Raw genomic sequence first — 26,107 nt, forward strand, 5'->3', positions numbered from 1 at the left:
ACTACACTGCTTTCTTATACTTGGGGACGTCCTAGCACCAACTCGCATTTCCACTGCAAACCGCTTTATTTGAAACCGGCTTTGAGAAACATGCTGAGAAATCAGAGATAGTGTTTCAGTATGTCACTTAACCTTCAATGCAGGATGAAGGAATGCCTCTCCACATGCTCACTTATGACATCTGGATGAGTGTTGGAGACGTCCTTCACTTAAAATGTTGGAAAACAAGAGTTTCTGGTCTAGGGGTACTACGCTGCTTACATATCTAAGGGGAGGCACTCGCTCCAATGCAGTTTTCCACACAAACAGCTTTTACTTTTAAATCGGCGTTAGTAAACATGCTGAGAAATCAGAGGATGTGTTTCTACATGTCACTCTGCCTTTTATGCTGGATGAAAGAACGCCACTCCACATGCTCTATTTTCAGATCTGTATAAGTGTGGAGGCCGTCCTTCACCAAGCTTGTTGGGAACCCAGAATTTCTGGACTAGGGCAACTACGCTGCTTTCATATATATGTCAACGTACTAGCACCAACTCGGTTTTCCTAAGCAAACCGCTTTTACTTGAAACCGGCTTTGCGAAACATTCGAGAAATCAGAGTTAATGTTTCTGTATGTCACTTAACCTTCAATGCTGGATGAAAGAACGCATCTCCACATGCTCACGTCTGACAGCTGAATGTGTGTTGGAACTGTCCTTCACCTTACTTGCAGTAAACTCATTGTTTCTGGTCTAGGGGAACTACGCTACTAACATGTCTAAGGGGAGGCACTCGCTTCAACGTGGATTTCCACAGCTAACTACTTTTACTTTGAAATCGGCGTTAGTAAACATGCTGAGAAATCAGAGAATGTGTTTCTACATGTCACTCTGCCTTTTATGCTGGGTGAAATAAGGCCTCTACACATGCTCTATTTTCAAATCTGTATATGTATGGAAGCCGTCCTTCACCTAGCTCGTTGGGAACCAACAGTTTCTGGACTAGGGAAACAACGCTGCTTTCATATATATGCGAACGAACTAGCACCAACTCTCATTTCCACTGCAAGACGTTTTTACTTGAAATGGATTTCAGAAACATGCTAAGAAATCAGAGTGAGTGTTTCAGTATGTCACTTAACCTTCAATGGTGGAAGAAGGAACGCCTCCCAACATGCTCACTTCTGACATCTAAATGTGAGTTGGAGCCATTCTTCACATAACTTCTTCGAAAACAAGGGTTTCTGGTCTAGGGGAACTACGCTGCTTACATATCTAAGCAGAGGCTCTCGCTCCAAAGTGGTTTTCCACAGCAAACCACTCTTCCTTAGAAACTGGCATTAGGAAACATGCTGAGAATTCAGAGTAAGTATTTCTGTATGTCACTTAACCTTCAATGCTGGATGAAAGAACGCCTTTCCACAAGATCACTTCTGACATTTGAATGTGTGTTGGAGATGTCCTTCTCCTAACATGTTGGAAAACCAGAGCTTCTGGAAAACGGGAACTACCCAATTTACATATCAAAGCGGAGGAACACGATTCAAAGCAGTTTACCAAAGCAAAGTAATTTTTCTTTCAAACCAGCGTTTCACAGTAAACATAAAAGGCAGAGTGAAATGTACAAACACGTTCTCTGATTTCTCAGTATGTTTCTTAAACCCGGTTTCAAGTAAAAGCGGTTTGCAGTGAAAAACTGAGTTCATGCTAGTACGTCCCCATATATATGAAAGCAGCGAAGTTTACCTTGGACTGAAAATCTGGGTTTCCAACAAGCTAGGTGAAAGGAGGCTTCCACACTCCTACATTCCTGAAAGGTGAGCATGTGGAGAGGCGTTCCTTCATCCAGCATAAAAGGCAGAGGGACTTCTAGACACACATTCTCTGATTTCTGAGCATGTTTCTTATGCCGGTTTCAATGTAAAAGCAGTTTGATCTGAAAACGAAGTTGGAGAGAGAGCCCCCCCTTACATATGTAAGTAGCGTAGTTCCCCTATACAAGAAACTCTGGGGTTCCAACAAGTTAGGTGAAGGACAGCTCCAAGAGAAATTCAGATGTCAAAAAAAGTGAGCTTGTGGAGAGGCTTCTTTCATCCAGCCTTGAAGGTTAAGTTACATACAGAAACAAGTACTCTGATTTCTCAGCATGTTTCTCAAAGCCGGTTTCAAGTAAAAGCCGATTGTAGTGAAAAATCGAGTTCGTGCTAGTACATCCCCATATATTGGAAAGCAGCGTAGTTTACCTTGGACTGAAACACTGGGTTTCCAAAAAGCTAGGTGAAGAACGGCTTTCACACTCGTACAGATCTGATAATTGAGCATGTTGAGAGGCGTTCCTTCATGCAGCATAAAAGGCAGAGGTATTCTAGACACAAATTCTCTGATTTCTAAGCATGTTTCCTAACGCCTTTTTCAATGTAAAACCAGTTTGCTGTGGAAAACCGCGTTGGAGCGAGTGTCTCCCCTTAGATATATAAGTAGTAGCGTAGTTCCCCTATACCAGAAACTCTGGATTTCCAACAAGTTAGCTGAAGGACGGCTCCAGCACAAACTCAGATGTCAGAAGTGAGCTTGTGGAGAGGCGTTCTTTCATCCAGCATTGAAGGTTAAGTGACATACAGAAATAATTACTCTGATTTCTCAGCATGTTTCTCAAAGCCGTTTTCAAATAAAAGTGGTTTACAGTAAAAAACCGTGTTGGTGACAGTACGTCCCCATATATATGAAAGCAGCGTAGTTTACTTTGGACTGAAACTCTGGGTTCCAACAAGCTAGGTGAAGTACGGCTTCCATACTCATATATTTCTGAAAATTGAGAATGTTGAGAGGCATTCCTTCATGCAGCATAAAAGGCAGAGGTACTCTACACACACAATCTGTGATGTCTCACCATGTTTCTTAACACCGTTTTCAATGTAAAAGCATTTTGCTGTGGAAAACCGCCTTAGAGCGAGTGCCTCCCCTTCCATATGTAAGAAGAGTAGTTCCCCTATACAAGAAACTTTGGGTTTCCCACAGTTAGGGGAAGGACGGCTCCAACACAAATACAGATGTCAGAAGTGAGCTTGTGAAGAGGCGTTCTTTTATCCAGCATTAAAGGTTACGTGACATACATAAACATTTACTCTGATTTCTCAGCATGCTTCTCGAGGCCGGTTTCAACTAAAAGACATTTGCTGTGTAAAACCGAGTTCGTGCTTGTTCGTCCCTATATATATGAAAGCAGGTTAGTTTACCTTAACTGAAACTCAAGGTTTCCAACAACCTAGGTGAAGTACGGCTTCCAAAATCATACAGCTCTGAAAATTGAGCATGTGGAGAGAAGTTCTTTCATAGAGCATAGAATGCAGAGGTATTCTTCACACACACTCTGTGATTTCTCAGCAGGATTCCTACCGCCATTTTCAATGTAAAACCAGTTTACAGTGGAAAACCGCGTTGGATCGAGTGTCTCCCCTTAGATATGTAAGCAGCTTAACTCCTCTATACCAGAAACTCTGTGTTTCCAACAAGTTAGTTGAAGAACGGCTCCAAAACACATTCAGATATCCGAAGTGAGCTTGTGGAGTGGCGTTCCTTCATCCAGCATTGAAGGTTAAGGGACATACAGAAACAATTACTCTGATTTCTCAGCATGTTTCTCATAGCCGATTTCAAGTAAAGGCGATTTGCATTTTAAAATTGAGTTCATACTACTACATCCCGATATATATGGAAGCAGCTTAGTTTACCTTGGACTGAAACTCTGGGTTTCCAACAAGCTAGGTGAATTACAGATTCCAAACTCATAGAGTTATGAAAATTGAGCATGTTGAGAGGAGTTCCTTCATGCAGAATAAAATGCAGAGGTATTACAGACACACATTCTCTAAAATTTCACCATGTTTCCTAACGCCGTTTTCAATGTAAAAGCGATTTAGTGTGGAAAACCACGTTGGAGTGAGTGCCTGCCCTTAGATACATAAGTAGCTTAGTTCCCCTATAACAGAACCTCTGGTTTTCAAACAAGTTAGGTGAAGGTCGTCTCCAAAACAAATTCAGATGTCAGAAGTAAGCCTGTGGAGAGGAGTTTTTTCATCCAGCATTGAAGGTTAAGTGATATACAGAAACAGATTCTCTGAGTTGTCAGCATGTTTCTCAAAGCCGATTTCAAATAAAAGTGGTTTGCAGTATAAAACCGAGTCCATGCTAGAAAGTTCCTATATATATGAAAGAAACGTAATTTCCATTGGACTGAAACTCTGGGTTTTCAACAAGGTAGGTGAAGGATGGCTTCAACACTCATTCAGTTCTGAATATTGAGAATGTGGAGAGACATTCATTTGTCTAGCATAAAGGGAATGGTTTGCAGTAGAAACACCTACACTGGATTCTCACTATGCTTCCTAGTGCTGGTTTGAAGTTCATGCAGTTTTCATTGTAAATACAAGTTGTAACTAGTATCTCAACATTTATACAAATGTAGTGAATTTACCACTCATAAGAAACTGTGTATTCCCAACAAGAAATTTGATTGAAGACTTTCACACACACTTAACACTCAGAATTGTGCAAGTGGAGAGAAGTTCGTTCATCTATAAAAACAGAAAGGGTTGAAATAGAAACACTTACCCTGGACTCACAGTATGAAGCAGAGAGCCGCTTTGAAGTTCACGCAGTTTTCACTGTAAAACCGAGTTGGAGCTAGTACCTACCCATATATATGCATGTAGTGTATTTACCCACTGAAAAGAAACTGTTTTCCCAACAAGTAAGGTTTCTGATGCCATGCACAAATATTTATCTGTCAGAATTGAGAATGAGAAGAGAAGTTCGATCATCCAGTATAAATGGAATGGAATGTAGTAGAAAAAATTACTCTGGTTTCTCAGAATCTTATCCTAGATCCGGTTAAAATTTCATGAAGTATTTCTGTAAAGCTGAGTTGGAGCTATTAATCCGCATATATATGTATGTAAGGCAGTTTCCAAAAGAAAAAAAATGTGTTCCCAACAACCTAGAAGATTGAAGGCTTCCCACACACTTAACACTCACGATTCAACATATAGAAAGAGGTTCGTTCATCTAGCAAAAGTTGAAGTTCATGCGGCTTCCAGAGCAAAACCGAGTAGGAGCAAGTACATCCCAAATAAATATATATGTAGTGTTGTTTCCAACAGAAAAGAAACTTTGTATTCCCAGGAAGATAGGTGAAAGACGGCTTTCATGGACAATTATCTCTCAGAAATGAGCTTGAGGAGAGACGTTCGTTCATATAGCATAAAGGTAATGGTTTGCAGTTGAAACACTTATTCCGTTTTCTCAGTATTTTTCCTACTGTCGGTCGGAAATTCATGCAGATATCACTGTAAATCAAAGGGGCAGATAGTACATCCCCATATAAATGAAAGAAGGGTTTTTAGGAATTAAAAACAAACTTAATGTTCCAAAGAAGCTAGGTGAAGGAGGTCATTCACACACATTTACCACTTAGAAATGATCATGAGGAGAGATATTCGTTAATCTAGCACAAAGAGAATGGGATGCAAGAGAAACAACTACTCCGGTTTCTCACTCTGTTTCCTAGTGCTGTTTGGACTTCCAGCAGTATTCAATATAAAAAAGAGTTGGAGCTAGAACCACCCCATATATATGTATGGAGTGTTTTTTGCAACTGAATAGAAACTTTGTGTTCCCAACAACCTAGGTGAAGGACGGCTTTCACACACACTGATCTCTCAGAACAGAGCATGAGGAGAGAGGTTCGTTCATCTAGCACAAATTGAACGGGTTGCAGGAGAAACTTTTACGCTGGTTTCTCAGTAAGTTTACAAGGGCCGGTTAGAAGTTCCTGCAGTTTTCACTGTAAAACCGTGTTAGAGAAAGAAAAAATCCATATAAATGTATGGAGTGTAGTTTGCAACAGAAAAGTATATTTCTGTTCCCAAAAATCATGGTGAATTACGGCTTTCACACACACTTATCTCTCATAAATAAGTATGAGGGGAGATGTTCGTTCATCTAGCACAAAGTGAAAGGGTTGCAGGAGAATCTTTTACTCTGGTTTCTCAGTCTGTTTCCTAGTGCCGGTAGGAAGTTCCTGAAATTTTCACTGTAAAACAGAGTTGGAGCTACTACTTCACCATATATATTTATGGAGTGTAGTTTGCAACTGAATAGAATGTTTGTGTCTCCATCAAACTAGGTGAAGGACGGCTTTCATACACACTTATCTCTCAGAACTGAGCATGTGGAGGGACGTACGTTCATGTAGCACAAAAGGAACGGGTTGCAGGAGAAACTTTTACACTGGTTTATCAGTCTGTTTCCCAGTGCCGGTTGGAAGTTCCTGCAGTTTTCACCCTAAAACCGAGTTGGAGCTAGTAATTCCCCATATATATATTTATGGAATATAGTTTGCAACGGAAAAGTAACTTTGTGTTCCCAACAAGCTTGGTGAAGGACGGCTATCACACCACTTATCTCTCCGAACTGATCATGTGGAGAGACGTTCGTTCATGTAGCACAAATTGAACGGCTTGCAGGAGAATCTTTATTCTGGTTTCTCCGTCTGATTCCTAGTAATGGTTGGAAGTTCCTGCAGTTTTCACTGTAAAACAGAGTTGGAGCTAGTACTTCCCCATATATATGTATGGAGAAAATTTTGCAACTAAATAGAAACTATGTGTTCCAAACAAGCTAGGTGAAGGACGCCATTCACACAAAATTCTCTCTCAGAACTGAGCATGTGGAGAGACGTTCGTTCATCTAGCACAAAGGGAAAGTGGCAGGAGAAAATTTTCCTCTGGTTTCTCAGTCTATTTCATAGTGCCTGTTAGAAATTCTTGCAGTTTTCACTGTAAAAACGATTTGGAGCTAGTACCTTCCAATATAAATGCATGGAGTGCAGTTGGCAACTGAATAGAAACTTTGTGTTCCATACCAGCTAGGTGAAGGACGGCTTCCACACACACTTAGCCCTCATAACTGAGCATGTGGAGAGACGTTCGTTCATCTAGCACAAAGGGAACGTGTTGCAGGAGAAACTTGTACTCTGGTTTCTCAGTCTGTTTCCTAGTGCCGTTTTGAAGTACCTGCAGTATTCACTGTAGAAACGAGTTGGAGCTAGCACCAACCCATATATATGTATGGATTGTAGTTTGCAACTGAAAGGAACTTTGTGTTCTCAACAAGCTAGTTTACGGACGGCTTTCACACACACTTATCTCTCAGAACTGAGCATGTGGAGAGACGTTCGTTCATCTAGCACAAAGGAAACGTGTTGCAAGAGAAATTTTTCTCTGGTTTCTCAGTCTGTTTCCAAGTTACGGTTTGAAGATCCTGCAGTTTTCACAGTTAAAACGAGTTGGAGCTAGTATAAACCCATATATATGTATGGAGTGTAGTTTGCAACTAAAAAGAAAGTTTGTGTTCAAAACAAGCCAGGTGAACGACGGCTTCACACACACACATCTCTCAGAACTGAGCATGTGGAGAGACTTTTGTTTATCTAGCATAAAGACGGGGTTGCAGGAGAAACTTTTACTCTGGTTTCTCAGTCGGCTTCCTAGTGCCGGGTTGATGTTCCTGCAGTTGTCACTGTAAAACCGAGTTGGTGCTAGTACCAACCCATATATATCTATGGACTGTAGTTTGCAACTTAAAAGAAACTTTGTGTTCCCAACAAGCTAGGTGAAGGAAGGCTTTCACACACACTTATCTCTCAAAACTGAGCAGTTGAGGGACTTTCGTTCATCTAGCACAAAGGGAACCGTTTGCAGGAGAAACTTTTACTCTGGATTCTCAGTCTGTTTCCTACTGCCGGTTTGAAGTTCCTGCAGTTTTCACTGTAAAACCGAGTTGGAGCTAGTACCTCCCCATAGATATATATTGAGTGTAGTTTGTAACTGAAAAAAACTTTGTGTTCCCAACAGTCTAGGTGAAGGACGGCTTTCACACACACTTATCTCTCACAACAGAGCATGTGGAGAGACGTTCGTTCATCTAGAACAAATAGAACGGGATGCAGGAGAAACATTTACTCTGGATTTTCAGTCGGCTTCCTAGTGCCGGTTTAATGTTCCTGTAGTTTTCACTGTAAATCCGAGTTGGATCTAGGACCAACTCATATATATTTATCGAGTGTATTTTGCAACTGAAAAGAAACTTTGTTTTCCCAACAAGCTAGGTGAAGTACGGCTTTCACACACACTTATCTCTCAGAACTGAGCATGTGGAGAGACGTTCGTTCATCTAGCACAAAGGGAACTGTTTGCAGGAGAAACTTTTACTATGGTTTCTAAGTCGGCTTCCTAGTACCGGTTTAATATTCCTGCATTTTTCACTGTAAAACCGTTGTGGAGCTTATACCAACGCATATATATGTATGGAATATAGTTTGCAACTGAAAAGAAACTTTGTGTTCCCAACAAGCTAGGTGAAGGACGGCTTTCACACACACTTATCTCTCAGTACTGAGCATGTGGAGAGACGTTCATTCATCTAGCAGAAATGGAACGGGTTGCAGGAGAAACTTTTACATTGGTTTCTCAGTCTATTTCATAATGCAGGTTGGATTTTCCTGCAGTTTTCACTGTAGAAACGAGTTGGAGCTAGTACCAACCCATATATATGTATGGAGTGTAAATAGCAACTGAAAAGAAACTTTGTGTTCCAAACAAGCTAGGTGAAGGACGGCTTTCACACACACTTATCTCTCAGAACTGAGCATGTGGAGAGACTTTCGTTCATCTAGCACAAAGGGAAAGGTTTGCATGGGAATCTTTTACTCTGGTTTCTCAGTCTGTTTCCTAGTGCCGGTATGAAGTTCCTGCAGTTTTCACTGTAAAAACGAGTTGGAGCTAGTACCAACCTATATATATGTATGGAGTGTAGTTTGCAACTGAAAAGAAACTTGGTTTTTCCAACAAGCTATGTGAAGGACGGCTTTATCACACAATTATCTCTCAGAACTGAGCATGTGGAGAGACGTTCGTTCAACTAGCACAAAGGGAACGGGTTGCAGGAGAAACTTTTACTCTGGTTTCTCAGTCTGTTTCCTAGTGCCGGAGTGAAGTTCCTGCAGTTTTCACTGTAAAAACGAATTGGAGCTAGTACATTCCCTTAGATATATATGGAGTGTAATTTGCAACTGAAAACAAATTTTGTGTTCCCAACAAGCTGTGTGAATGACGGCTTTCACACACACATAACTTTCAGAACTTAGCATGTGGAGGGACGTTCGTTCATGTAGCACAAAGGGAACGGTTTGCAGGTGAAACTTTTTCTCTGTTATCTCATTCTGTTTCCAAGACACTGTTGGAAGTTCCTGCAGTTTTCACTGTAAAAACGTGTTGGAGCTAGTACATTCACATATATACGTATGCAGTGTAGTTTGCAACTGATAAGAAACTTTGTGTTCCCAACAAGCTAGGTGAACGACGGCCTTCACACACACTTATCTCTAAGAACTGAGCATGTGGAGAGACCTTCGTTCATCTAGCACAATAGGAACGTGTTGCAGGAGAAACTTTTACTCTGGTTTTTCAGTCTGTTTAGTAGTGCCGGTTTGAAATTCATGCAGTTTTCACTGTAAAAGAGAGTTTTAGCTAGTACATCCCCATAGATATATATGGAGTTTAATTTTCAACTGAAAAGAATCTTTGTGTTTCCAACAAGATAGGTGAAGGACGGCTTTCACACACACTTATCTCTCAGAACTGAGCATGTGGAGAGACGTTCGTTCATCTAGGACAAAGGGAAAGGTTTGCAGGGGAAACTTTTACTCTGGTTTCTCAGTCGGCTTCCTAGTGCCGGTTTGATGTTCCTGCAATTTTCACTGTAAAGCCGAGTAGGAGCTAGTACCTCCACATAAATACGTATGGAGTGTAGTTGGCAAATGATAAGAAAGTTTGTGTTCCCAACAAGATAGGTGAACGACGGCTTTAACACACACATCTCTCAGAACTTAGAATGTGGAGGGACGTACGTTCATCTAGCACAAAGGGAAAGGGTTGCAGGAGAAACTCTTTCTCTGGTTTCTAAGTCTGTTTCCTAGTGCCAGTATGAAGTTCCTGCAGTTTTCACTGTAAAACCGAGTTGGAACTAGTACCACCCCTTAGAAATATATGGAGTGTAATTTGCAACTGAAAAGAAACTATGTGTTCCCAACAAGCTAGGTGAAGGACGGCTTTCACACACACTTATCTCTCAGAACTGAGCATGTGGAGAGACGTTCGTTCATCTAGCACAAAGGGAACGGGTTGCAGGAGAAACTTTTACTCTGATTTCTCAGTCGGCTTCCAAGGGCCGGTTTGTATTTCCTGCAGTTTTCAGTGTAAATACGTGTTGGAGTTAGTACAAACACATATATATGTATGGAGTTTAATTTGCAAATGGAAAGAAACTTTGTGTTCCCAACAAGCTAGGTGAACGACGGCTTTCACACACACTTATCTCTCAGAACTGAGCATGTGGAGACACGTTCGTTAATCTAGCAGAAATGGAACGGTTTGCAGGACAAAATTTTACCCTGGGTTCTCACTCTATTTCCAAATGCAGGTTGGATGTTCCTGCAGTTTTCACTATAGAAACGAGTTGGAGCTAGTACCAACCCATAAATATGTATGGAGTGTAAATTGCAAATGAAAAGAAACTTTGTGTTCCCAACAACCTAGGTGAAGGACGGCTTTCACACACACATATCTCTCAGAACTGAGCATGTGGAGAGACGTTCGTTCATCTAGCACAAAGGGAACGGTTTGCAGGGGAATCAAATTCACTGGTATCTCAATCTGTTTCCTAGTTCCGGTATGAAGTTCCCGCAATTTTCACTGTAGAATCTAGTTGAAGCTTGTACCAACCCTTGTATATGTATGGAGTGTAGTTTGCAACTGAAAAGAACTTGGTTTTTCCAACAAGCTATTTGAAGGGCTGCTTTCTCACACACTTATCTCTCAGAACTTAGCATGTGGAGAGACTTTCGTTCATCTAGCACAAAGGGAAAGGGTGGCAGGAGAAACTTTTACTCGGGTTTTTCAGTCTGATTCCTAGTGCCGGTTTCAAATTCATGCAGTTTTCACTGTAAAACAGTATTTTAGCTAGTACACCCTCATAGATATATACGGAGATTAATTTGCAACTGAAAAGAATCTTTGTGTTTCCAACAAGATAGGTGAAGGACGGCTTTCACACACACTTATCTCTCAGAACTGAGCATGTGGAGAGACGTTCGTTCATCTAGCACAAAGGGAAAGGTTTGCAGGGGAAACTTTTACTCTGGTTTCTCAGTCGGCTTCCTAGTGCCGGTTTGATGTTCCTGCAATTTTCACTGTAATACCGAGTAGAAGCTAGTACCTCCACATATATACGTATGGAGTGTAGTTGGCAAATGATAAGAAAGTTTGTGTTCCCAACAAGCTAGGTGAACGACGGCTTTCACACACACTTTTCTCTCAGAACTTAGCATGTGGAGGGACTTTCGTTCATCTAGCACAAAGGGAACGGTTTGCAAGAGAAACTCTTTCTCAGTTTCTAAGTCTGTTTCCTAGTGCCAGTATGAAGTTCCTGCAGTTTTCACTGTAAAACCGAGTTGGAACTAGTACCACCCCATAGAAATATATGGAGTGTAATTGGCAACTTAAAAGAAACTATGTGTTCCCAACAAGCTAGCTGAAGGGCGGCTTTCACACACACTTATCTCTCAGAACTGAGCATGTGGAGAGACTTTCGTTCATCTAGTACAAAGGGAACGGGTTGCAGGAGAAACTATTACTCTGGTTTCTCAGTCGGCTTCCAAGGGCCGGTTTGTATTTCCGGTAGTTTTCAGTGTAAAAACGAGTTGGAGCTAGTACAAACACATATAAATGTATGGAGTTTAATTTGCAACTGAAAAGAAACTTTGTGTTCCCAACAAGATAGGTTAAGGACGGCTTTCACACACAATTATCTCTCAGTACTGAGCATGTGGATACACGTTCGTTAATCTAGCAGAAATGGAACGGGTTGCAGGAGAAATTTTACCCTGGTTTCTCAGTCTATTTTTTAAAGCAGGTTGGATGTTCCTGCAGTTTTCACTGTAGAAACTAGTTGGAGCTAGTACCAACCCATATATATGTATGGATAGTAAATTGCAAATGAAAAGGAACATTGTGTTCCCAACAAGCTAGGTGAAGGACGGCTTTCACACACACTTAACTCTCAGAACTGAGCATGTGGAGATACCTTCGTTCATCTAGCACAATGGGAACGGTTTGCAGGGGAATTTTTTACTCTGGTTTCTCAGTCTGTTTCCTAGTGCCGGTATGAAGTTACTGCTTTTCTCACTGTAGAAACGTGTTGGAGCTATTACCAACCCATTTATATGTATGGATAGTATTTTGCAACTGAAAAGAACTTGGTTTTTCCAACAAGCTATATGAAGGGCGGCTTTCTCAAAAACTAATCTCTCAGAACTGAGCATGTGGAGAGACTTTCGTTCATCTAACACAAAGGGATCGGGTTGCAGGAGAAACTTTTACTCTGGTTTCTCAGTCGGCTTCCTAGTGCCGGTATGATGTTCCTGCAGTTTTCACTGTAAAACCGAGTTGGAGCTAGTACCAACATATATATATGTATGGAGTGTAGTTTGCAACTGAAAAGAAAGTTTGTGTTCCCAACAAGCTAGGTGAAGGACGGCATTCACACACACTTATCTCTCAGAACAGAGCATGTGGAGAGATGTTCATTCATCTAGCACAAATGGAACGGGTTGCAGGAGAAACTTTTACTCTGGTTTCTCAGTCTGTTTCCTAGTGCCGCAGTGAAGTTCCTGCAGTTTTCACTGTAAAACCGAGTTGGAGCTAGTACCTCACCATATATATGTAAGGAGTGTACTTTGCAACTGAAAAGAAACTTTGTGTTCCCAACCAGCTAGCTGAAGGACAGCTTTCACACACACTTATCTCTCAGAACTGAGCATGTTGGGAGACGTTCGTTCATCTAGCACAAAGGGAACAGGTTGCAGGAGGAAATTTTACTCTGGTTTCTCAGTCTATTTCCTAGTGCAGGTTGGAAGTTCCTGCAGTTTTCAGTGTAAAACCGAGTTGGAGCTAGTACCTCCCCATTGATATATATGGAGTGTAAATTGCAACTGAATAGAACCTTTGTGTTCCCAACAAGCTAGTTGAAGTATGCTTTTACACACACTTATCTCTCAGAACTGAACATGTGGAGAGACGTTCGTTGATCTAGCACAAAGGGAACGGGTTGCAGGGAAACTTTTACTCTGGTTTCTGAGTCGGCTACAAAGTGCCGGTTTTATGTTCCTGCATTTTTCACTGTAAAACCGAGTTGAGCTAGTACTTCCCCATATAAATGTATGGAGTGTATTTTGCAAAAGAAAAGAAACTTTATTTTCCCAAAAAGCTAGGTGAAGTACGGCTTTCACACACACTAATCTCTCAAAAATGAGCACGTGGTGAGAAGTTCGTTCATCTAGCAGAAATGGAACGGGTTGCAGGAGAAACTTTTACTCTGGTTTCTCAGTCTATTTCCTAATGCAGGTTGGATGTTCCTGCAACTTTCACTGTAGAAACGAGTTGGAGCTAGTACCAACCCATATGAATTTATGGAGTGTAAATAGCAAATGAAAAGGAACTTTTTGTTCCCAACAAGCTAGGTGAAGGACGGCTTTCACACACACTTATCTCTCAGAACTGAGCATGTGGAGAGACGTTCGTTCATCTAGCACAAAGGGAACGGTTGGCAGGGGAATTTTTACTATGGTTTCTCAGTCTGTTTCCTAGTGCCGGTATGAAGTTCCTGCAGTTTTCACTGTAGAAACGACTTGGAGCTACTACCAAACCATATATATGTATGGAGTGTAGTTGGCAACTGAAAAGAAACTTGGTTTTTCCAACAAGGTATGTGAAGGACGGCTTTCTCACACACTTATCTCTCAGAACTGAGCATGTGGAGAGATGTTCGTTCATCTAGCACAAAGGGAACGGGTTGCAGGGGAAACTTTTACTCTGGTTTCTCAGTCGGCTTCCTAGTGCCGGTTTCATGTTCCTGCAGTTTTCACTGTAAAACCGAGTTGGAGCTAGTATCAACCCATATATATGTATGTATTGAAGTTGGCAACTGAAAAGAAACTTTGTGTTCCCAACAAGCTAGGTGAAGGACGGCATTCACACACACTTATCTCTCAGAACTGAGCATGAGGAGAGACGTTCGTTCATCTAGCACAAAGGAACGGGTTGCAGGAAAAACTTTTAATCTAGTTTCTCAGTCGGCATCCTAGTGTCTGTTTGATGTTCCTGCAGTTTTCACAGTAGAAACGAGTTGGAGCTAGTACCAACCCATATATATGTATGGAGTGTAAATGGCAACTGTAAAGAAACTTTGTGTTCCCAACAAGCTAGGTGAAGGACGGCTTTCACACACACTTAACTCTCAGAACTGAGCATGTGGAGAGACGTTCGTTCATCTAGCACAAAGGGAACGGTTTGCAGGGGAGTCTTTTACTCTGGTTTCTCAGTCTGTTTCCTAGTGCCGGTATGAAGTTCCTGCAGTTTTCACTGTAGAAACGAGTTGGAGCTAGTACCAACCCATTTATATGTATGGATTGTATTTTGCAACTGAAAAGAACTTGGTTTTTCCAACAAGCTATGTGAAGGGCGGCTTTCTCAAACACTAATCTCTCAGAACTGAGCATGTGGAGAGACTTTCGTTCATCTAACACAAAGGGATCGGGTTGCAGGAGAAACTTTTACTCTGGTTTCTCATTCGGCTTCCTAGTGCCGGTATGATGTTCCTGCAGTTTTCACCTTAAAACCGATTTGGAGCTAGTAACAACCCATATATATGTATGGATTGTAGTTTGCAACAGAAAAGAAACTTTGTGTTCCCAACAAGCTTGTTGAAGGACGGCATTCACACACACTTCTCTCTCAGAACAGAGCATGTGGAGAGGTGTTCATTCATCTAGCATAAATGGAACGGTTTGCAGGAGAAACATTTACTCTGGTTTCTCAGTCTGTTTCCTAGTGCCGGAGTGAAGTTCCTGCAGTTTTCACTGTAAAACCGAGTTGGAGCTAGTACCTCCCCATATATATGTAAGGAGAGTACTTTGCAACTGAAAAGAAACTTTGTGTTCCCAACCAGCTAGCTGAAGGACAGCTTTCACACACACTTATCTCTCAGAACTGAGCATGTTGAGAGACTTTCGTTCATCTAGCACAAAGGGAACGGGATGCAGGAGGAACTTTTACTCTGGTTTCTCAGTCAATTTGCTAGTGCAAGTTGGAAGTTCCTGCAGTTTTCACTGTAAAACCGAGTTGGAGCTCGTACCTCCCCATAGATATATATGGAGTGTAAATTGAAACTGAAACGAACCTTTGTGTTCCCAACAAGCTAGTTGAAGTACGCTTTTAAACACACTTATCTCTCAGAACTGAGCATGTTGAGAGACGTTCGTTCATCTAGCACAAAGGGAACGTGTTGCAGGGGAAACTTTTACTCTGGTTTCTCAGTCGGCTTCCAAGTGCCGGTTTGATGTTCCTGCATTTTTCACTGTAAAACCGAGTTGAGCAAGTACTTCCCCATATAAATATATGGAGTGTATTTTGCAAAAGAAAAAAAAATTTATTTTCCCAAAAAGCTAGGTGAAGTACGGCTTTCACACACACTAATATCTCAGAAATGAGCACGTGGTGAGAAGTTCGTTCATCTAGCAGAAATGGAACGGGTTGCAGGAGAAATTTTACTCTGGTTTCTCAGTCTATTTCCTAATGCAGTTTGGATGTTCCTGCAGTTTTCACTGTAGAAACGAGTTGGAGCTAGTACCAACCCATATATATTTATGGAGTGTAAATAGCAACTGAAAAGAAACTTTGTGTTCCAAACAAGCTAGGTGAAGGACGGCTTTCACACACACTTATCTCTCAGAACTGAGCATGAGGAGAGATGTTCCTTCATCTAGCACAAAGGAACGGGTTGCAGGAGAAACTTTTACTCTGGTTTCTCAGTCTGTTTCCTAGTGCCGGTATGAAGTTCCTGCAGTTTTCACTGTAGAAACGTGTTGGAACTACTACCAAACCATATATATGTATGGACTGTAGTTGGCAACTGAAAAGAAACTTGGTTTTTCCAACAAGGTATGTGAAGGACGGCTTTCTCACACACTTATCTCTCAGAACTGAGCATATGGATATATGATCGTTCACCTAGCACAAAGGGAATGGGTTGCAGGAGAAACTTTTACTCTGGTTTCTCAGTCCGCTTCCTAGTGCCGGTTTCATGTTCCTGCAGTTTTCACTGTAAACCCGAGTTGGAGCTAGTACCAACCCATATATATGTATGTATTGAAGTTTGCAACTGAAAAGACACTTTGTGTTCCCAACAAGCTAGGTGAAGGACGGCATTCACACACACTTATCTCTCAGAACTGAGCATGAGGAGAGACGTTCGTTCAACTAGGACAAAGGAACGGGTTGCAGGAGAAACTTTTAATCCAGTTTTCTGTCAGCATCCTTGTTCTGGTTTGATGTTCCTGCAGTTTTCACTGTAGAAACGAGTTGGAGCTAGTACCAACCCATATATATGTATGTAGTGTAGTTTGCAACTGAAAAGAAACTTTCTGTTCCCAACAAGCTAGGCGAAGGACTGCATTCACACACACTTATCTCTCAGAACTGAACATGTGGAGAGACGTTCGTTCATCTAGCACAAAGGAACGGGTTGCAGGAGAAACTTTTACTCTATTTTCTCAGTCGGCATCTTAGTGCCGGTTTGATGTTCCTGCAGTTTTCACTGTAAAATCGAGTTGGAGCTAGTAACAACCCATATATATGTATGGATTGTAGTTTGCAACAGAAAAGAAACTTTGTGTTCCCAACAAGCTAGTTGAAGGACGGCATTCACACACACTTATCTCTCAGAAAAGAGCATGTGGAGAGATGTTCATTCATCTAGCACAAATGGAACGGGTTGCAGGGGAAACTTATACTCTGGTTTCTCAGGCTGTTTCCTAGTGCCAGAGTGAAGTTCCTGCAGTTTTCACTGTAAAACCGAGTTGGAGCTAGTACCTCCCCATATATATGTAAGGAGTGTACTTTGCAACTGAAAAGAAACTTTGTGTTCCCAACAAGCTAGCTGAAGGACAGCTTTAACACACACTTATCTCTCAGAACTGAGCATGTTGAGAGACGTTCGTTCATCTAGCACAAAGGGAACGTGTTTCAGTAGGAACTTTTACTCTGCTTTCTCAGTAGGCTTCCAAGGGCCGGTTTGAAGTTCCGGCAGATTTCACTGTAAAAACCTGTTGGAGCTAGTAGAAACACATATATATGTATGGAGTTTAATTTGCAACTGAAAAGAAACTTTGTGTTCCCAACAAGCTAGGTGAAGGACTGCATTCACACACACTTATCTCTCAGAAATGAGCATGGGGAGTGACGTTCGTTCATCTAGCACAAATGGAATGGTTTGCTTGGGAAACCCTTTCTCTGGATTCTCAGTCTGTTTCCCAGTGCCAGTATGATGTTCCTGCTCTTTTCAGTGTAAAAGCTAGTTGGAACTATTCCCTCCCCATATATATGTATGGAGAGTTGTTTCCAACTGAAAAGAAACTTTGTGTTCAAAAACAAGCTGGGTGAATGACGGCTTTCACACACACTTTTCTCTCAGAACTGAGCAAGTGGAGAGCCGTTCGTTTATGTAGCACAAATGGAACAGGTTTCAGGAGTAACTATTTCTCTGGTTTCTCAGTATGTTTCCTAGTGCCGGTTTGAATTTCCTGCAGATTTCACTGTAAAATCGATTTGGAGCTAGTACCTCCCCATAGATATATATTGAGTGTAATTTGCAACTGAATACAAACTTTGTGTTCCCAACAAACTAGGTGAAGGACGGCTTCCACACACACGTAACTCTCAGAACTTAGCATGTGGAGAGACGTTCGTTCATCTAGCACAAATGAAACGGGTTGCAGGGAAACTCTTTCTCTGGTTTGTAAGTCTGTTTTCTAGTGCCGGTATGAAGTTCCTGCAGTTTCCACTGTAGAAACGTGTTGGGGCTAGTACAAACAAATATATTTGTATGAATTGTAGTTTGCAACTGAAAAGTAACTTGGTTTTTTCAACAAGCTATGTGAAGGACGGCTTTCTCACACAATTTTCTCTCAGAACTGAGCATGTGTAGAGAGGTTCATTCATCTAGCACAAAGGGAACGGGTTGGAGGAGAAAGTTTTACTCTGGTTTCTCAGTCGGCTTCCTAGTGCCGGTTTCATGTTCCTGTATTTTTCACTGTAAAACCGAGTTGGACCTAGTACCAACCCATAAAAATGTATGTATTGTAGTTTGCAAATGAAAAGAAACTTTGGGTTCCCAACAAGCTAGGTGAAGGACGGCATTCACACACACTTATCTCTCAGAGCTGAGCATGTGGAGAGATGTTCGTTCATCTAGCACAAAGGGAACGGGATGCAGGAGAAACTTTTACTCTGGTTTCTCAGTATGTTTCCTAGTGCCGGTTTGAAGTTCCTGCAGTTTTCACTTTAAAACCGAGTTGGAGCTAGTAACTCCCCATAGATATATATTGAGTGTAGTTTGCAACTGAAAAAAACTTTGTGTTCCCAACAAGCTTGGTGAAGGACGGCTTTCACACACACTTATCTCTCAGAACTGAGCACGTGGAGAGACGTTCGTACATCTAGCACAAACGTAACGGGTTGCAGGAGAAACTTTTACTCTGTTTTCTCAGTCGGCTTCCTAGTGCCTGTTTGATGTTACTGTAGTTTTCACTGTAAAACAGATTTAGAGCTAGTACCTCCCCATATATATGTATGGAGTGTAGTTTGCAACTGAAAAGAATCTTTGTGTTCCCAACAAGCTTGGTGAATGAAGGCTTTCACACAAAATAATCTCTCAGAACTGAGCATGGTGAGGGACGTTCGTTCATCTAGCACAAATGGAAAGTTTTGCTTGGGAAACTCTTTCTCTGGATTCTCAGTTTGTTTCCTAGTGCCAGTGTGAAGTTCCTGCAGTTTTCAGAAGAAAACCGAGTTGGAACTAGTACCTCCCCATATATGTATGGAGTGTTGTTTGCAACTGAAAAGAAACTTTGTGTTCAAAAACAAGCTGGGTGAATGACGGCTTTCACACACAATTATCTCTCAGAACTGAGCATGTGGAGAGCCGTTCGTTCATCTAGCACAAAGGGAACGGTTTGCAGGAGTAACTTTTTCTCTGGTTTCTCAGTCTGTTTCCTAGTGCCGGTTGGAAATTCCTGCAGTTTTTACTGTAAAACCGATTTGGAGCTAGTAGCTACCCATAGATATATATTGAGTGTAATTTGCAACTGAAAACAAACTTTGTGTTCCCAACAGGCTAGGTGAAGGACGGCTTTCACACACACGTATCTCTCAGAACTGAGCATGTGGAGAGACGTTCGTTCATCTAGCACAAAGGGAACGGTTTGCAGGAGAAACTTTTACTATGTTTTCTCATTCGGCTTCCTAGTTCCGGTTTAATGTTCCTGCATTTTTCACTGTAAAACCGTTGTGGAGCTTATACCAACGCATATATATGTATGGAATATAGTTTGCAACTGAAAAGAAACTTTGTTTTCCCAACAAGCTAGGTGAAGTACGGCTTTCACACACACTTATCTCTCAGAACTGAGCATGTGGAGGGACGTTCATTCATCTAGCACAAAGGGAACGGGTTGCAGGGGAAACTTTTACTCTGGTTTCTCAGTCGGCTTCCTAGTGCAGGTTTGATGTTCCTGCATTTTTTACTGTAAAACCGAGTTGAGGTAGTACTTCCCCATATAAATGTATGGAGTGTATTTTGCAAAATAAAGAAACTTTATTTTCCCAAAAAGCTAGGTGAAGGACGGCTTTCACACACAATTATCTCTCAGAAATGAGCACGTGGAGAGAAGTTCGTTCATCTAGCACAAAGGGAACGGGTTGCAGGAGAAACTTTTTCTCTGGTTTCTCAGTCGGCTTCCAAGGGCCGGTTTGAAGTTCCGGCAGATTTCACTGCAAAAACGAATTGGAGCTGGTACAAACACATATATATGTATGGAGTTTAATTTGCAACTGAAAAGAAACTTTGTGTTCCCAACAAGCTAGGTGAAGGACGGCATTCACACATACTTATCTCTCAGAACTGAGCATGGGGAGGGACGTTCGTTCATCTAGCCCAAATGGAAAGGTTTGCTTTGGAAACCCTTTCTCTGAATCTCAGTCTGTTTCCTAGTGCCAGTATGAAGTTCCTGCAGTTTTCATTGTAAAACCGAGTTGGAAGTAGTACATCCTCATATATATGTATGGAGAGTTGTTTGCAACTGAAAAGAAACTTTGTGTTCAAAAACCAGCTGGGTGAATGACGGCTTTCACAGAGATTTATCTCTCAGAACTGAGCAAGTGGCGAGCCGTTCGTTCATGTAGCACAAAGGGAACTGTTTTCAGGTGTAACTTTTTCTCTGGTTTCTCAGTCTGTTTCCTAGTGCCGGTTTGAAGTTCCTGAAGTTTTCACTGTATAAACGATTTGGAGCTAGTACCAACCCATATATATGTATGGAATGAAGTTTGCAACTAAAAAGAAACTTTGTTTTCACAACAAGCTATATGAAAGACGGCTTTCACACACAATTATCTCTCAGAACTGAGCATGTGGAGAGACGTTCGTTCATCTAGCACAAATGGAAAGGGATGCAGGAGAAACTTTTACTCTGGTTTCTCAGTATGTTTCCTAGTGCCGGTTTGAAGTTCCTGCAGTTTTCACTGCAAAACCGAGTTGGAGCTAGTTCCTCCCCATAGATATATATTGAGAGTAGTTTGCAACTGAAAAAAACCTTGTGTTCCCAACAAGCTAGGTGAAGGACGGCTTTCACACACACTTATCTCTCAGAACTGAGCATGTGGAGATACGTTCGTTCATCTAGCACAAAGGGAAAGGGTTGCAGGCGAAACTTTTACTCTGTTTTCTCAGTCGGCTTCTAGTGCCTTTATGATGTTACTGTAGTTTTCACTATAAAACAGATTTAGAGCTAGTACCTCCCCATATATATTTGTATGGAGTGTAGTTTGCAACTGAAAAGAATCTTTGTGTTCCCAACAAGCTAGGTGAATGAAGGCTTTCACACACAATTTTCTCTCAGAACTGAGCATGGGGAGGGAAGTTCGTTCATCTAGCACAAATGGAAAGGTTTGTTTCGGAAAGTCTTTCTCTGGATTCTCAGTCTGTTTCCTAGTGCCAGTATGAAGTTCCTGCAGTTTTCAGTGTAAAACCGAGTTGGAACAAGTACCTCCCCATATATATGTATGGAGTGTTGTTTGATACTGAAAAGAAACTTTCTGTTCAAAAACAAGCTGGGTGAATGACGGCTTTCACACACAATTATCTCTAGGAACTGAGCATGTAGATAGCAGTTCGTTCATCTCGCACAAAGGGAACGGTTTGAGGAGTAACTTTTTCTCTGGTTTCTCAGTCTGTTTCCTAGTGCCGGTTTGAAATTCCTGCAGTATTCACTGTAAAACAGAGTTGGAGCTAGTAGCTACCCATAGATATATATTGAGTGTAATTTGCTACTGAAAACAAACTTTGTGTTCCCAACAGGCTAGGTAAAGGACGGCATTCACACATACTTATCTCTCAGAACTGAGCATGTGGAGAGATGTTCGTTCATCTAGCACAAAGGGAACGGGTTGCAGGAGAAACTATTTCTCTGGTTTCTAAGTCTGTTTCCTAGTGCCGGTATGAAGTTCCTGCAGTTTTCACTGTAGAAACGAGTTGGGGCTAGTACCAACCCATATATTTATATGTATTGTAGTTTGCAAATGAAAAGAAACTTTGTGTTCCCAACAAGCTAGGTGAAGGACGGCATTCACACACACTTATCTCTGAGAACTGAGAATGTGGAGAGATGTTCGTTCATCTAGCACAAAAGGAACTGGTTGCAGGAGAAATTTTTACTGTGGTTTCTCAGTCGGCTTCCAAGGGCCGGTTTGAAGTTCCGGCAGATTTCATTGTAAAAACGAGTTGGAGCTGGTACAAACACATATATATGTATGGAGTTTAATTTGCAACTGAAAAGAAACTGTGTTCCCAACAAGCTATGTGAAGGACGGCATTGACACACACTTATCTCACAGAACTGAGCATGGGGAGGGACGTTCGTTCATCTAGCACAAATGGAAAGGTTTGCTTGGGAAACCCTTTCTCTGAATTTTCAGTCTGTTTCCTAGTGCCGGTTTGAAGTTCCTGCAATTTTCACTGTAAATATCAGTTGGAGTTAGTACCTCCACCTATATACGTATGGAGTGTAGTTTCCAACTGATAAGAAACTTTGTGTTCCCAACAAGCTTGTTGAACGACGGCTTTCACACACACAGTTATTTCTCTGAAGTGAGCATGTGGAGAAACTTTCGTTCATCTAGCTCAAATGGAACTGGTTGCAGGACAAATTTTTACTCAGGTTTCTCAGTTAGTTTCCTTGTGCTGGTTTGAATTTCCTGCAGTTTTCACTGTAAAAACGATTTGGAGCTAGTACCTACCAGTAGATATATATGGAGTGTAATTTGCAGCTGAAAACAAACTTTGTGTTCTCAACAAGCTGTGTGAATGACGGCTTTCACACACAATTATCTCTCAGAACTTTGCATGTGGTGGGACGTTCGTTCATCTAGCACAAAGGGAACGGGTTGTACGTGAAACTTTTTCTCTGGTTTCTCATTCTGTTTCCTAGTTACGGTTGGAAGTTCCTACAGTTTTCACTGTAAATACGTTTTGGAGCTAATACATTCACATGTATATGTATGCAGTGTAGTTTGCAACTGATAAGAAACTTTGTGTTCCCAAAAAGCTAGGTGAACGACGGCTTTCACACACAGTTATCTCTCAGAAATGAGCATGTGGAGAGACCTTCGTTCATCTAGCACAAAGGGAACGGGTTGCATTAGAAACTCTTTCTCTGGTTTCAAAGTCTCTTTCCTAGTGCCAGTATGAAGTTCCTGCAGTTTTCACTGTAAAACCGAGTTGGAACTAGTAGCCCCCCATAGAAATATATGGAGTGTAATTTGCAACTGAAAAGAAACTATGTGTTCCCAACAAGCTAGGTGAACGACGGCTTTCACACACACTTATCTCTCAGAACTGAGCATGAGGAGAGAATTTCGTTCATCTAGCACAAATGGAACGGTTTGCAGGAAAAACTTTTACAATTTTTTCTCTGTCTGCTTCATTGTGCCGGTTTAATGTTCCTGTAGTTTTCACTGTAAAACCGAGTTGGAGCTAGTACAAACACATATATATGTATGGAGTTTAATTTGCAACTGAAAAGAAACTTTGTGTTCCCAACAAGCTAGTTGAAGGACGGCTTTCACACACACATATCTCTCAGAACTGAGCATGTGGAGACACGTTAGTTCATTTAGCAGAAATGGAACGGGTTGTAGGAGAAACTTTTACTCTCGTTTCTCTGTCTATTTCCTATTGCAGGTTGGATGTTCCTGCAGTTTTCACTGTAAAACCAAGATGGAGCTATTTCCTTCCCATAGATTTATATGGAATGTAAATTGCAACTGAAAAGATCCTTTGTGTTCCCAACAAGATAGTTGAAATATGCTTTCACACACACTTATCTGTGAGAACTGATCATGTGGAGAGACGTTCGTTCATCTAGCCCAAAGGAACGTGTTGCAGGAGAAAATTATACTCTGGTTTCTCACTCGGCTTCCAAGGGCCGGTTTGAAGTTCCGGCAGTTTTCACTGGAAAAACGAGTTGGAGCTAGTACAAACACATATATATGTATGGAGTTTAATTTGCAACTGAAAAGAAACTTTGTGTTCCCAACAAGCTAGTTGAAGGACGGCTTTCACACACACTTATCTCTCAGAACTGAGCATGTGGAGACACGTTCGTTCATCTACCAGAAAAGGAACGGGTTGCAGGAGAAACTTTTACTCTCGTTTCTCTGTCTATTTCCTAGGGCAGGTTGGATGTTCCTGCAGTTTTCACTGTAGAAACGAGTTGGAGCTAGTACCCACCCTTATATATGTATGGAGTGTAAATTGCAACTGAAAAGAAACTGTGTTCCCAACAAGCTAGGTGAAGGACGGCTTTCACACACACTTATCTCTCAGAACTGAGCATGTGGAGAGACGTTCGTTCATCTAGCACAAAGGGAACGTTTTGCATGGGAATCTTTCTCTGGTTTGTCTGTCTGTTTCCTAGTGCCGGTATGAAGTTCCTGCAATTTTCACTATAGAAACGAGTTGGAGCTAGTACCATCCCATATATATGTATGGTGTGTAGTTTGCATCTGAAAAGAAACTTGGTTTATAAAACAAGCTATGGAAAGGACGGCTTTGTCACACACTATCCCACAGAACTGAGCATGTGGAGAGAGGTTCTTTCATCTAGCACAAGGGGAACGGATTGCAGGAGAAACTTTTACTCTGGTTTCTCAGTCGGCTTCCTAGTGCCGGATTAATGTTACTGTAGTTTTCAGTGTAAAACAGATTTAGAGCTAGTACCTCCCCATATATATGTATGGAGTTTAGTTTGCAAGTGAAAAGAAACTTTGTGTTCCCAACAAGCTAGGTGAAGGAAGGCTTTCACACACAATTATCTCTCAGATCTGAGCATGGGGAGGGACGTTCGTTCATCTAGCACAAATGGAAAGTTTTGCTTGCGAAACCCTTTCTCTGGATTCTCAGTCTCTTTCCTAGTGCCATATGAATTTCCTGCAATTTTCAGTGTAAAACCGAGTTGGAACTAGTACCTCCCCATATATATGTTTGGAGTGTTGTTTGCAACTGAAAAGAAACTTTGTGTTCAAAAACAAGCTGGGTGAATGACGGCTTTCACACACACTTATCTCTCAGAACTGAGCAAGTGGAGAGCCTTTCGTTCATGTAGCAAAAATGGAACGGGTTGCAGGAGTAACTTTTTCTCAGGTTTCTCAGTCTGTTTCCTAGTGCCGGTTTGAAGTTCCTGCAGTTTCAACTGTAAAACCGAGTTGGAGCTAGTACCTCCCCATAGATATATATTGAGTGTAATTGGCAACTGAAAACAAACTTTGTGATCCCAACAAGATAGTTGAATGACGGCTTTCACACACACGTATCTCTCAGAACTTAGCATGTGGAGAGACGTTCGTTCATCTAGCACAAAGTGAACGGGTTGCAGGAGAAACGCTTTTCTGGTTCCTAAGTCTGTTTCCTAGTGCCAGTATGAAGTTCCTGCAGTTTTCACTGTAAAATCTTGTTGGAACTAGTACCTCCCCAAAGAAATATATGGAGTGTATTTTGCAACTGAAATAAACTTTGTGTTCACAACAAGCTAGGTGAACGAAGGCTTTCACACACACTTATCTCTCAGAACTGAACATTTGGAGAGACGTTCGTTCATTTAGCAGAAAGGAACGGGTTGCAGGAGAAACTTTTACTCTAGTTTCTCAGTCGGCATCCTAGTCCCGGTTGGATGTTCCTGCAGTTTTCACTGTAAAACCGAGTTTTAGCTAGTAACAACCCATATATATGTATGGATTGTAGTTTGCAACGGAAAAGAAACTTTGTGTTCCCAACAAGCTTGGTGAAGGACGGCATTCACACAACCTTATTTCTCAGAAATGAGCATGTTGATTGATGTTCGTTCATCTAGCACAAAGGGAACGTGTTGCAGGAGAAACTTTTACTCTGGTTTCTCAGTCTACTTCCTAGTGCCGGTTTCATGTTCCTGCAGTTTTCACTGTAAAACCGAGTTGGAGCTAGTACCAAACATATATATGTATGTATTGTTGATTGCAACTGAAAAGATCTTTGTGTTCCCAACAAGCTAGTTGAAGTACGCTTTCACACACACTTCTCTCTCAGAACTGAGCATGTGGAGAGACGTTCGTTCATCTAGCACGAATGGAACGTGTTTCAGTAGAAACTTTTACTCTGGTTTCTCAGTCGGCTTCCAAGGGCCGGATTGAAGTTCCGGCAGTTTTCACTGTAAAAACGAGTTGGAGCTAGTACAAACACATATATATGAATGGAGTTTAAATTGCAACTGGAAAGAAACTTTGTGTTCCCAACAAGCTAGGTGAATGACGGCTTTCTCACACACTTATCCCACAGAACTGAGCATGTGGAGAGAGGTTCGTTCATCT

The sequence above is a fragment of the Camelus bactrianus genome, chromosome 19 (assembly GCF_048773025.1).
Source record: "Camelus bactrianus isolate YW-2024 breed Bactrian camel chromosome 19, ASM4877302v1, whole genome shotgun sequence".
NCBI classification, from domain to species: domain Eukaryota; kingdom Metazoa; phylum Chordata; class Mammalia; order Artiodactyla; family Camelidae; genus Camelus; species Camelus bactrianus.